Here is a 13,783-nt window from a genome sequence, read left to right on the forward strand (position 1 = left end):
CCTCCTCCTCCTCCTGCCCGGCAGAAAGTGATGCGGAGGGCGAGGGGAGAGAGAGACAGACAGAGACGCTGGCCAATGGCAGAGCGCAGCAGAGGATAATCCGCAAGGCTGTGGGACAGGAGCCCCCCCCCCCCCCCGCACCCTGCGCGCATCCCTCCCCGTCGCTGCAGCGCGTCTTCTAGCCTCTAGGGGGCGCGTCGTGAGCAGCGGCCTCGGGTTGCAAACGCTTTCTTGGGTACGAGCACGAATTAATTTCCCGCTTCCCAGACCCGCGTTGCGTGCGTTGCTTTGTGATGCTGGGTGGAAGTAAAGGACAGGAAGGATCAGACCAATATTTATGTATGCAGCTACGGCGGCAAGGTTATTATTATTAGTTTTCCAAAAATATTTTCATTGATTTTCACAAAATTATAAGCAAACAAACAAAAATCATAACCTTATTAAAATTACACTTATTAACATTGTTCAGTGACTTCCTCGCTTCCCCTTGGTTGAATTTCAATGCGTATCCTTTTAATGGTTTTCCAAATCAGAGTTCTTATAAACTTAATCATTTAACATCCTTACATCTTTTCAATTCTAAATTAAACTTAACTTATATAAAATCCTAAGCCAATCAAACACCTGCAAGCTATTTCCAATTAGTTTAACTTAACAACTTTAACTAAATAATCATTAAATTTTGTCCATTCTTCCTGATACTCCTCCTCCTTCTGGTCATGGACTCTTCCAGTTAGGTCAGCTAGCTCCGCAAAATCCATCATCTTCATCTGCCATTCTTCCACAGCTGGTAATTCTTGCGTTTTCCACTTTTTAGCTAGTAAAATTCAAGCAGCAGTTGTGGCATAGAGTAATGTAGGTATGTTTTATGTTATGAAAATTAGGTAGTGTGTTGTGTACGTGTATTGTGTAAATGTATATGTATGTGTTTTATATGTTAATAAAATAAAATAATTTTTTTTTAAAGGAAGTATATATCACTATTTTGCAGGAGGCCTTCAAGTGACCAGGTCTTTAGGTTTGTGCAGTTAATGGGGATGAAAGAACTCTGCCATATTAGCATGAAAAATCCACTGTTTTAAAAATGGACTTTTTGCAATGTGAAAAGTGAAGGGGAAAATGGACTAAAAAGTGTGGAAAGCACAAATAATGGGAAACAAACAAATCAGAATGAATGATCTTTTTTCTTCTTCACTGAAAGTTATTTTTATCAACACATGAAGAACCAACAAAGAAAAAGCAGTATACAAAAGTTAACATCAAATACCAAACATTTTTTAAACATAAAAACTAAAACAGGCTTCAACCTCGGCCTTCCAGATGTTTTTGGCCTACAACTCCCATGATCCCTAGCTAGCAGGACCAGTGGTCAGGGAAGATGGGAATTGTAGTCTCAAAACATCTGGAGGGCCGAGGTTGAGGAAGCCTGAACTAAAAGAAAGAAAATAAATAAAAAGGAATAAAAGAAAAGAGAAAGAAAAGACTTGCATGTCTATCAGCTTTATAAATATATGCAAACCCCTTGCTCCATAATAGCATCAAACTCTCCTACTTTCCATAAACCAACCTTTTTTCAGACTTTAAACCCAGATATTACAAGCTCATTTTCCTTTTTACTTAAGAAGTGCACAAGGGGCTTCCAATCATTAATAAATGTCAACAATGATTTTTCTCTAATTAAACATGTCAGCTTTGCCATCACAGTCAAATCCATTAATTTCAGTAACCATTCTTCCCTAGTAGGTAATATTAAGTCCTTCCATGTTTATGCATAAAAGAGTCTCACCACTGTGATCATATATTGCAGTAATCTTTTATACTTTTTTTCTAGTTGTATAACTATTTGTCCCAGCAGGACTAATTAATCCCAGCAGGAGTTCTGGTTTCAGTTGAACATTAACCTTCAAATTTTTCTGTATCAATGTGTGCATTTGGATCACATTTTTAAAGCTTTTTTTAAAAAAGAATTTCTTTATTAATTTTCACATAGACAAATATACATGAATTACATAACATACAAAACAGAAAACACTACAAATGGCTAGAAACAATAAAAGATGAAAACATAAAGAAATAAACATAAACAAATACAATATATTACACTTACATGACAAATTAAAATATATAACTTCCAATAATTCTCATTATACTACAGATTAGATTAGAATACAGATAATTAGATTATCTGTATTCCTTGCACAGGTTCATATTGCAGTGGTACCTTGGGTTACAAATGCTTCAGGTTACAGACTCCACTAACCCAGAAATAGTACCTCGGGTTAAGAAGAAGAAGAAGAAGAGTTTGGATTTGATATCCTGCTTTATCACTACCAGAAGGAGTCTCAAAGCGGCTGACATTCTCCTTTCCCTTCCTCCCCCACAACAAACACTCTGTGAGGTGAAACAAAACAAATTCCTTCCAGTAGCACCTTAAAGACCAACTAAGTCAGTTCTTGGTATGAGCTTTCGTGTGCATGCACACTTCTTCTTCTGGTATCTGAAGAAGTGTGCATGCACACGAAAAGCTCATACCAAGAACTGACTTAGTTGGTCTTTAAGGTGCTACTGGAAGGAATTTGTTTTGTTTTGACTATGGCAGACCAACACGGCTACCTATCTGTATCTGTGAGGTGAGTGGGGCTGAGAGACTTCAGAGAGGTGTGACTGGCCCAAGGTCACCCAGCAGCTGCAGGTGGAGGAGCGGAGACTCGAACCCGGTTCACCAGATTACGAGTCCACTGCTCTTAACCACTACACCACACTGGCTCTCACCTCGGGTTAAGAACTTTGCTTCAGGATGAGAACAGAAATCATGCTGCAGCAGCGGGAGGCCCCGTTAGCTAAAGTGCTGCTTCAGGTTAAGAACAGTTTCAGGTTAAGAATGGACCTCCAGAACGAATTAAGTTCTTGACCCGAGGTACCATTGTGTGTGTGTGTGTGTGTGTGTGTGTGTGTGTGTGTGTATTTAATCCATATAATCCAATATTATATTTTATGTAATTCTTGCTTACCAGTATGGCTCTATTTCTGCAAGTATCTTACTGTTCATACAGTACGATTTTAAATATTCTTCAAATATTTTCCATTCCCTATAAATCTTCTGGTTTGACACTCCTCTAATTTTTCCAGTCAGTTTTGCTAAAAAAGCTTTTTTTAAACAGGTCCACCAAGCATGATAAAATGTCCCTTCATTAGGCAAATTTAGACATCTGCTTCATGGACAGTGGTGAGAGGCCCCCCCCCATTCCTTCTAAGATCCCTCACAACCAACCAGAGGAGGAGTGAAGAGATTGGGGGAATTGGATAAACCCCAAAACATGATATGGCAAATGCACATGTAACCAATTTAGAAAGCCTTTTTGCATTAGTTGGAAAGCAGATTTTAGCTCCGGGGGAAACAGCACATCACCTGGTCATTAGAAACTTTGTGTGGTTCCTACCCCAAAAATGAATTTTGAGATTGTGGGAATGTTCTGGGGTGCAGGAGAGGATATATTGACTAATTATATCCTTATCCAACTTGTGCTAACAAGTTCCCAAAATATCAGCAGAGTTTATAGACATTCCCCTTTAAGTTCGCAACGGTAACGCTTGCACAGGTTCGCTAGAACCTCTATAATAATTACTCTGGTAATTTCCCCTTTGTTCCCTCTTAAAATACAAGACACGACACAGTCTTTATAAAAGTATAAAAGAGTTTACTCACGTTCTGTTCACAATATGATCCCAGAAGGTAGGCAGGCTTAAAAAGGTTACATGCAGTTAGAATCTATCTTGTAGCAAGATATTACTGTCCTCTCTTGGCTGGGAGCCAAGAGGTCATGTTGCTCCTTCAGAAGATGAAGATGGCAGAGAGGCAAGAGGCAAGAGGCAAGAGAGAGAGTGGCTGCCTGCCCTGTGCTTTTATCATTACCTGCACAGGTGAGGCCACACCCACCTCTGGTCACATGCGGAGGAAGTCCGTCCCCAGGAAGTTTACCTGCTTGCTGGACAGACATCCCTCCCCATGTTCTAACATGTACACTCTAGGAATGTTGTCATTGACTGCTCCTGTGTTTACATCCCACATACCCCTTCTCAGGCAATACAACATACACAAAACATAAACAACTTTATTCAACCACCCAGAGTCCCAGCTTGACACGTAGATTCTGGAAACTCTCTCTTGGTAGGGGTTTCGTCAGGATGTCAGCAGTCATCTCTTGGGTGCTGCAGTAGGATAGTTCCACAAGTCCATCCTGGATCATCTGGCGTATGTAGTGGTATTTAACCCCAATGTGTTTTGTTCTGGCCAGGAACTTCTCACTCTGCGTCAGCTTCAGGCAACTTTGATTGTCCTCTAGCAAGCTGACAGGCCCTTTTCTCACCAACCCAAAGTCCTTTATGAGTTGATCAAGCCAGGCGATCTCTCTGCAGGCTTCTGTTGCTGCAACGTATTCTGATTCTGTGGAAGATAATGCTACACAGCTCTGTTTATAACTGCCCCATGAAACAGGTCCATCACCAAACATGAAAACATGACCACTTGTTGATTTATAATCAGCATTATCCCCAGCCCAATCCGCATCAGTATACCCAACCAACTTAGGGTCTCTGACGGCTGGTAACCTTAATTTACAATTCATGGTACCCTTCAAATATCGCACCACCCTCTTTACACCTGCCCAATCATGCTCAGTGGGAGAATTCACTTTTCTGCTAAGAATCCCCACAGCATTTGCTAAGTCAGGTCTACATGTGGTAACTAAATACAAAAGTTTACCAATCGCCGACCTGTAGTCATTGTTGTCTGGCAACTGCTTCGAATCCTGCTGATTCTTCAGGAAGTCAGTAGCCATCGGTGTAGCAACTGGATGTGCGTCTTGCATCTGCATGTGCTCAATCAGCTCGTGGATCTTCTGTCTTTGGCTGAGAAGAAATGAGCCGTCCTCTTCTCTTTCCACCTGGATCCCGAGGTAGTACTGGACATCTCCTAGCTCCTTGACCTCCACCTCTTTGCTAAGGTGTTTTACTATCTGTGTATAGTCTTTCTCACTTGCTGTGGCAATAATCAGGTCATCAACAAATGCTAAGATATATGAGAATTGTCCATTATTTGACTTACTGTACAAGCACTTGTCAGCGTCGCCTTGCTTGTACCCAAGTTGCGTCAGCATTTTATGCAACTTCTGGTTCCAGGCTCTAGCAGCCTGTTTAAGTCCATAAAGTCCTTTCTGCAGTTTGCACACTAAATGTGCCTCATGTGGTTTCACAAAACCTTTGGGCTGTTTCATATAGATTTCTTCAGAAATCTGCCCGTGTAGAAAAGCGGTAGCAATGTCTATGTGTTTCACTCTCATTTTCTTGGAGGCTGCAATGCTTAAAAGCATTCTTACGCTGCTGTACCTCACGGTTGGTGCAAAAACTTCATCATAGTCTTCACCAAAATGCTGTGAAAATCCCTGTGCTACAAGTCTAGCTTTGTAGCGCTGCACTTCTCCTTCTGACCCCTTCTTAACCTTGAAAACCCATTTACTGCCAATGGCCTTCTTACCGGGAGGCAGCTCAGTGAGTGTCCAGGTCTTGTTCTGATGCAGTGCATCCATCTCCTCCTGCGCGGCCTTCCTCCAGAGACTGGCTTCTGCAGCTGGCATCTCCTGTATCTCTTCCCAAGTGGAAGGTTCTTGTGGAAACGCCGACCCTGCAAAGTAGGACAACCGTAATGGTGGGACACCTTTGTTGGTTCTGGACGAGCGCCTGACCTCTGGTTCTGCGACCGCATCAGCTTCCTCATCCTCCTCCAACGCAGGCATGTCCCCATCTGAGTCCTCATCTTCGTCTCTGGTGCCGCCAGGGTTCTGGTCCTCTGCGTCTTCTGGTGCGTCGCCTGTAGGGGGCGCTGTAACACTCGAAGGCAGATTAGTACTTTGTGGGGTCTCAAAAGGGAAATATACAAACTCTTGAGTCCTTTCTGACTCATCTGAAGAATCCACAACAGTGTTCTTAGTGTCTACCTTTCCATATTCATCAACATAAACCGCATGGTATGCATTTGTCTTACCAGTTTGTAAGTCCATAATTCTATATCCTTTGCCTCCAGAGGCGTATCCCACAAGGATACCTGCTTTTGCCCTGGAGTCAAGCTTGTGTCTGTGTTCCTTGGGCACGTGGAAGTAACACGGACTTCCAAACACACGTATGTGCGACAGATTGGGAGCTTTCCCATGCCAAAGTTCAAATGGTGTGCGCTCTGCACCTTTAGTTGGCAGTCTATTCTGCAAATAGACCGACGTGTACACTCCTTCGGCCCACAGCTTCTGTGGCAAACATGCATCCTTTAGCATGCACCTTGTCATGTCCATAATGGACCTAAACTTTCTCTCAGCAATGGCATTCTGCTGTGGTGTGTAAGGAATTGTGGTTACATGTGCAATTCCTTCCTTGGCCAGGAGAGCCTGCATTTCATTTTGAGCAGTACTCACCTCCATTGTCGCTCATTAGCACAGCTGGAGCTCTTTGGAATTTATTCTTGACCATGGCAATGTATTCCTGGAGCTTGTCCACTGTCTCACTCTTCTCTTTGAGGAAATATACAACACAAAATCTTGAAAAGTCATCCAGAAATATTAAAATATATCTATTCTTTCCCAGTGAGGGAACATTCATGGGTCCACATATGTCAGTGTGCACTATGTCAAGCACTTTGTTGCTTCTTTGTTCTGCACAACGTGGAAATGAAGGTTTTACAGCCTTCTCAGTAATACAGCTTATGCACTTTGCTGGAGCTTTGTTGCTCTGCTTTACCTGCAAACCTCTTACAAGATCTCTTTTCTGTAGATCCAGAATGACGTTGGTGTCTCTATGTCCAAGCCTTCTGTGCCACAGGTCCAGATCTGCTTCATCCTTCTGGCTGGAATGTGCCACTTTTGCAGACTGATTCTCTGAAAGATCAAGCTCATATACACCATTGATTAGCTCTGCTTGAGCAAACACTTTGCCATTTCTAGTCACCTTGCATTCTCCATTTCCAAATGTGATCTGGAAACCTTTCTTGTCCAAAGTGGACACGCTGATTAAATTGCAGCTCAGCTCTGGAACATACAAAACTCTAGAGATTGTGTTCTCAATGCATTCATTATTTATATTGCATTTCAGCCTCATGGAACCTGCACCTTTTGCTTTAACAATGTTGCCATCTGCAATCTCAATTTCAGATCCTTCTTCATCATTTATCTCATTAAAATAGTCCTTTTTATATGAAAAATGTGAGCTGGCACCTGAATCAATTATCCATTTATTACGTCTATTCTCACGATTCTGGACAGTTAAATTCCTTTCTTGCAATAGCCATGTGCATTCACATTTCCCCTTCTTTTCTCCTTTTGGCTGAAAGGGGTGGGGTATCTTGGCTTTAGGAGCCCTGCAATTCTTTGCAATGTGTCCTTCTTTGTTACAATTGAAACAAATCACTTTCTTAGGCATCTCTTTGGACTTTGTAAATTGCCTAGATGCATAACTACTGTCTTTGCTTCTAGCATTTCTCACTGGAGATTCAGCTCTATCTCTGCATTCTTCTTTTAAATAACCAATCAAGTCTTTAAAAGTCAGACCTTGTCTATGATCCATCAAACTTACAAATGCGCTAAAGCGTGGTCCAAGTGATGACGACAAAAATGCTATCTTTGTATCTTCATCAAAAGCTTTGGGAGTCAAATCAATTCTCTGAATAATCTCAGTGAACTTGTTGATGTGCTCTGTGAATTCCTCTTTTGAATTCATCCTCACTCTGGTTAATTTACACACCAAGTTTCTGAAGCAGTTTATGCTAGATTCTCCATACACGCGCTCAATATCTCTTAAGATTTGAGATGCATCATCTGTACTATTTATTAATGATAGCTGCTCATCACGAAGTCCACTCAAAATTATGTGTCTAGCTTCGCTGTTCATGCGTTTCCAAGCACTTATCTTGGCTAAAGCTTCCTCAGACGATCCCGTAGGTTGAGGGTTTAAAGCTTCCAAAATGTGCTTATAATCTAAACATGCTATCAAGCGCTGCTTCCAGTGTATGAAATTGTGTTCATTCAGCACAGGCATTCCTAGCTTTGCATCACTATCAAAAGCTGCTCTAGCCATCTTAAAATCCAAAAATTTGAAAATTCTTCAAAATTTCAAAATTTCTCAAAATTTTAAAATCAAAATCTCAAAAATCTCAAAAATGCAAAACAATTCTTCACTGCCTTGGGTCACTGTGAACTCTGAGGGAAGGGGGGGGGGGTTGCTTAATCCCCACTGCACAATGGAACAAAGGACCATGTGCTTACCAGGAAGTTAACTCAGAAAAATGCTACTCAACTCAAAATCACAATCCAATGCAATCCTTCAAAAATACGCAGAAATATGCAATACTGGGCCCAATAACCCTTTGTGGGAATGTTCTGGGGTGCAGGAGAGGATATATTGACTAATTATATCCTTATCCAACTTGTGCTAACAAGTTCCCAAAATATCAGCAGAGTTTATAGACATTCCCCTTTAAGTTCGCAACGGTAACGCTTGCACAGGTTCGCTAGAACCTCTATAATAATTACTCTGGTAATTTCCCCTTTGTTCCCTCTTAAAATACAAGACACGACACAGTCTTTATAAAAGTATAAAAGAGTTTACTCACGTTCTGTTCACAATATGATCCCAGAAGGTAGGCAGGCTTAAAAAGGTTACATGCAGTTAGAATCTATCTTGTAGCAAGATATTACTGTCCTCTCTTGGCTGGGAGCCAAGAGGGCATGTTGCTCCTTCAGAAGATGAAGATGGCAGAGAGGCAAGAGGCAAGAGGCAAGAGAGAGAGTGGCTGCCTGCCCTGTGCTTTTATCATTACCTGCACAGGTGAGGCCACACCCACCTCTGGTCACATGCGGAGGAAGTCCGTCCCCAGGAAGTTTACCTGCTTGCTGGACAGACATCCCTCCCCATGTTCTAACATGTACACTCTAGGAATGTTGTCATTGACTGCTCCTGTGTTTACATCCCACAGAGATGGTGTGACCCTTTGAGTGTTACTAAGTGAGCTCTGTGTAGAAAGGCATTTGCCTCTATCAGAATGCCATGCTCTCCTTTGCCCAGCAAGAGGCAGCAAAGCTCCGCATCCTGATCTGAGATTGCAGCCACTGACAAGGAAGAGAAGTAAAGTACAGTGGTACCTCGGGTTACATACGCTTCAGGTTACAGACTCCGCTAACCCAGAAATAATACCTTGGTTGGGAAGGATTTGCTGAAATATCTAATTGAACTAGAATACAAAAATGGGAGGTGTGAGGAGGTCAAGGAAGTAAGCGAATGAAAATAAGTGATGTAAAGGTTTGATTTGTTTTTTCTCTCTTTTCTTTTCTGTTTTTGGATGATGTTTGTTTTATATGTATTGTTCTCTCTTTTCCTTTTTTGATTGTTACTTATATTTTTCCTTTTTTTTCTGTAACCTTTTAAAAAAAATCCTAATAAAAATCTATATTAAAAAAACCAACAGAAATAATACCTTGGGTTAAGAACTTTGCCTCAGGGTGAGAACAGAAATCGTGCTCCGGTGACGTGGCAGCAGCAGGAGGCCCCATTAGCTAAAGTGGTGCTTCAGGTTAAGAACAGTTTCAGGTTAAGAACGGACCTCCAGAACAAATTAAGTACTTAATCCGAGGTACCACTATAATTGTTTTGAATATAATAAACCCAACTGTGACTGTTTTACAGATGATATTAATAAGAGCGTTAAGGTGACCATATCACCCACAGTCAATGTACTTATTTTTCTCAAGCTTCCCATAGGAATAACTCCAATTGCTAGCATAGTCAAGAGTGCATTGGAAAAGAGAGGTGAAGCCTCTGTTCTAGGGACTGGCACCCGAAAGCTCCCTCTTCCTTGCTGTGCCTTGGGAGCAGAGGCTTGTTGTGGAAGGGAGAGGCTCTCAAAGCGGCTTACTAAAGATTCTTGCAACAAAATTAAATGTAAGTGTTGTGTACATGGGCGTAGCCAGGATTTTTTGGTGGGGCAAGCTTTATGTTTGGGGTGGGGGTGGGGGCAGAACCGAGTTATCTGTGACAGAATTGGTCAGTTAGTGAAGTATTTTTGTTTATTTATTTGATTTGGAGGGGGTGCAGCTGCCACCCCTGGCTATACCCATTTGCTATGGGGCCTCCCTGACCATTGAACTTGCAGATTCAAAGGCATCCTGTTGGGCGGAATCTGCAAGAGAGAACATGTTGCACAGGCATAATTTCTTGCACCAGCAGGTTGACTTCACTGGACACAGCTTTTAAGTATGGTCTCAGTAACAGAGATGTCCCTACATTGACAGGGGTGTTTCCCTGGGACTCCTGGCCCTCATCTTTGCTCTTCTTTGGTGTTGCCCTTTGGTGTTGACCGCTGCTTTCTAGGAAGCACAGCCTCATGAAGTCCTCTGAGGCACAGGAATGGGGTTGGCAGACCCTCCAAGTGTCCTTATTTTCGAAAGACGTCCCTGATTTAGAGAAGCCGTCCCAGATTCTGATTTGATGCTGGAATGTCCCGCTTTTCCTTTTGTTGTTGTTTAGTCGTTTAGTCGTGTCCGCCTCTTCGTGACCCCATGGACCAGAGCACGCCAGGCACTCCTGTCTTCCACTGCCTCCCGCAGTTTGGTCAAACTCATGCTGGTAGCTTCGAAAACACTGTCCAACCATCTCGTCCTCTGTCGTCCCCTTCTCCTTGTGCCCTCAATCTTTCCCAACATCAGTGTCTTTTCCAGGGAGTCTTCTCTTCTCATGAGGTGGCCAAAGTCTTGGAGCCTCAGCTTCATGTTCTGTCCTTCCAGTGAACACTCTGGGCTGATTTCCTTAAGAATGGAGAAGTTTGATCTTCTTGCAGTCCATGGGACTCTCAAGAGTCTCCTCCAGCACCATAATTCAAAAGCATCAATTCTTCGGCGATCAGCCTTCTTTATGGTCCAGGTTTCACTTCCATACATCACTACTGAGAAAACCATGGCTTTAACTATACTGGGAAATCCATGGCTTAACTCTGATTAATGCATGAGGAGTTAAGACCATAGAGTAAGCTGTCCTGCCAGACTTAGCTAGGTTACACCCCCTCATCTCGGAAGGAAGCATTGCCAAACTATTTGTTCTCTTTCTTTTCCACTATGTGAACCCTACCAGTAAGGATATCTAAACTGGATATTCCAAGCTTCAACTGTGTAGCTTAAGCAAGCCTTGTGTTTCTATACAATTGTTTTAGAAATATTTACCATTTTGAAGCTAAGTCATGCTGCCTGCCTTTTGTTGCTGCTGTATGGAAAAGCACTTGAATCTGACCTTTGATTTGTTTGTAAGTAAACCATTTTTAACTTACCAAACTCGTGGTCTCTTTCTATGCTAAGGGAAGTGGGGAATTTTGGAAGCAACTTAGAAGAGGCTATTTTAAAGGTCTAGCAGTCTATATTTCCATGCTTTATTTTGCTTCATGTTTTGTGATTTTAAATTTCTGCAGGGGCTCTCTCACCAAAGAGTACTTGCCCCAAACCTGGATTTAGGCTTCCAGGGAATTCACCTTTTTATTTTACCATATCTATTCTTTTCCTTATAACCCAATTATAAAACACAAAATACCAACACATAAAAATTTCAGCTCCTTGTTCAAGCTGCCCATAGGGCAGAATCATAGAGTTGAAGAGAGCCTAAGGATCATCTACCAGCCTTTCTCAACCTGTGGGTCCCCAGATGTTGTTGAACTACAACTCCCATCACCCCTAGCTAGCAAGGCCAGAGCTCAGGGATGATGGGAGTTGTAGTCCAACAACACCTGGGGGCCCACAGGTTGAGAACTGCATTAGTCCAACCCTCTGCAATGTAGGAATATGCAGCTATCCCTTATAGGGATCAAACTTTCAACCTTGGCAGAATCAGCACCATGCTTCAACCAAGGGATGTGGGTCGTGCTGTGGTCTAAACCAGTGTTTCCCAACCTTGGGTCTCCAGCTGTTTTTGGACTACAACTCCCATCATCCCTTGCTAGCAAGACCAATGGTCAGGGATGATGGGAGTTGTAGTCCAACAGCAGCTGGAGAGCCAAGGTTGGGAAACACTGGTCTAAACCACTGAGTCTCTTGTGCCTGCCAATCAGAAGGTTGGAGGTTCAAATCCGCACAATGGGGTGAGCTCCTGTTGCTCGGTCCCAGCTCCTGCCTACCTAGCATTTCGAAAGCACGCCACTGCAAGTAGATAAATAGGTACCGCTGTGGTGGGAAGGTAAACAGCGTTTCCGTGTGCTCTGGTTTCCGTCATGGTGTTCTGTTGTGCCATAAGTGGTTTAGTCGTGCTGGCCACATGACCGGGAAAGCTGTCTGTGGACAAACGCCAGCTCCCTCAACCTGAAAGCATGATGAGCGCCACAACCCCATAGTCGCCTTTGACTGGACTTAACTGTCCAGGGGTCCTTTACCTTTACCTACCAATCAACTGAGCTATCTAGATGATATAATAATGTAGCTGTGTGTTGAATAAGGAACTGGGAACTTGTCATCAGAGGGAAGCAGTCTTAAGTTAACAAAGGCTTAGTATTTACATTGCCACAAGAGTCTTTGGGTCCCTCCAAACCAGAACCAGGCGTAGGAGTCCCAACACCCACTGGAGGAAACCACATTGGCTTCCAGACTGTAACATTACAGTCACACAACTCAGGCCCAATAACTTGGGGGTGGGGGAGAGATGTGAGAGTTTTGGGGGCAAGCAATGGTGGTACAGAAATAAAGCTGACGTAACAGATGCTGGCTTTATTAATTTAATTTAAATTTATTTTACAATCAGGCATCCTGATCAACACAACAATATATTTCCAGGCACAAAGAAATAGTCATGTGAGAAACACCAGCCTGGAGCCTATAGTCCATTTAAAGTTCACATCAGAAACACACCAGGCACTTCCAGACTGCATAGCTATTTTCAGGTGGGATTCAATCACACACTGGCAAATTCAGGGAGGTCTTGCACAAAAAACCCACTCCCTAAAACAACTGGACTTTTTGGAATTAGGAAAGAGACAGGAAAATGCACTGGAAAGTGTGGGACAAGACTTTTTTAAAAAAATGCAAAGCCTTCTAACTTCCTTGCAATCAAATAAAAAGCAATGCTCATTAAATATCCAACCTTGTCTAATCTCCCTGCAAACAAATAAGGATGAATGCTCAATAGGTGGGTCACCTGGAAGCATTCAGCACAGGAAGAGGAATTTCTTTGGCTCTGGGGGATATTGAGCTTCAGTCCATTCAGATATATCACAGCATCAATGTAATTTTTTTTTTTTTGTCACAGTTAAAAAAAAGGAGAGATTCCATCCACAGTTGCATGGCGACATCTGTCGAAAATGCATGGCATTGATTTTTCTGTAACATTACAGTGCGTAGCAGAATAGGCTTGACCTGACAGGATTTTGTAGTGTGAGTGGAATTTATCCTGTCTTCAGTGCGAATGCAGCTTAGCCTTTTTGGGGACATCATCACAGTGTCTGGGTGTGACATCACACAACTGAAACAATACTTAACGGGCCTCATCCCATCCAATACAAACAGCAGGCCCCAGCTGTGTGTATACAAGCAATGCGTTTTGGGCTGTTACCATGACATAAAAAGGAGGAAGGAGCTGGCCTGAGGATGTTCCAAGGAGTTGGGGCTTTGGTAAGAAAAGAGGCCCAGGTTAATCTCTTGCCATGCTTTGTAGTTTGGTGGGGTGGGATTCCCAAAGGGATATGCACACATCCCAACGCAGTCCGGAACCATGGAGGACA

The sequence above is a fragment of the Podarcis erhardii genome (genome assembly GCF_964252035.2).
Source record: "Podarcis erhardii genome assembly, chromosome: 17".
In the NCBI taxonomy this organism is placed as follows: domain Eukaryota; kingdom Metazoa; phylum Chordata; class Lepidosauria; order Squamata; family Lacertidae; genus Podarcis; species Podarcis erhardii.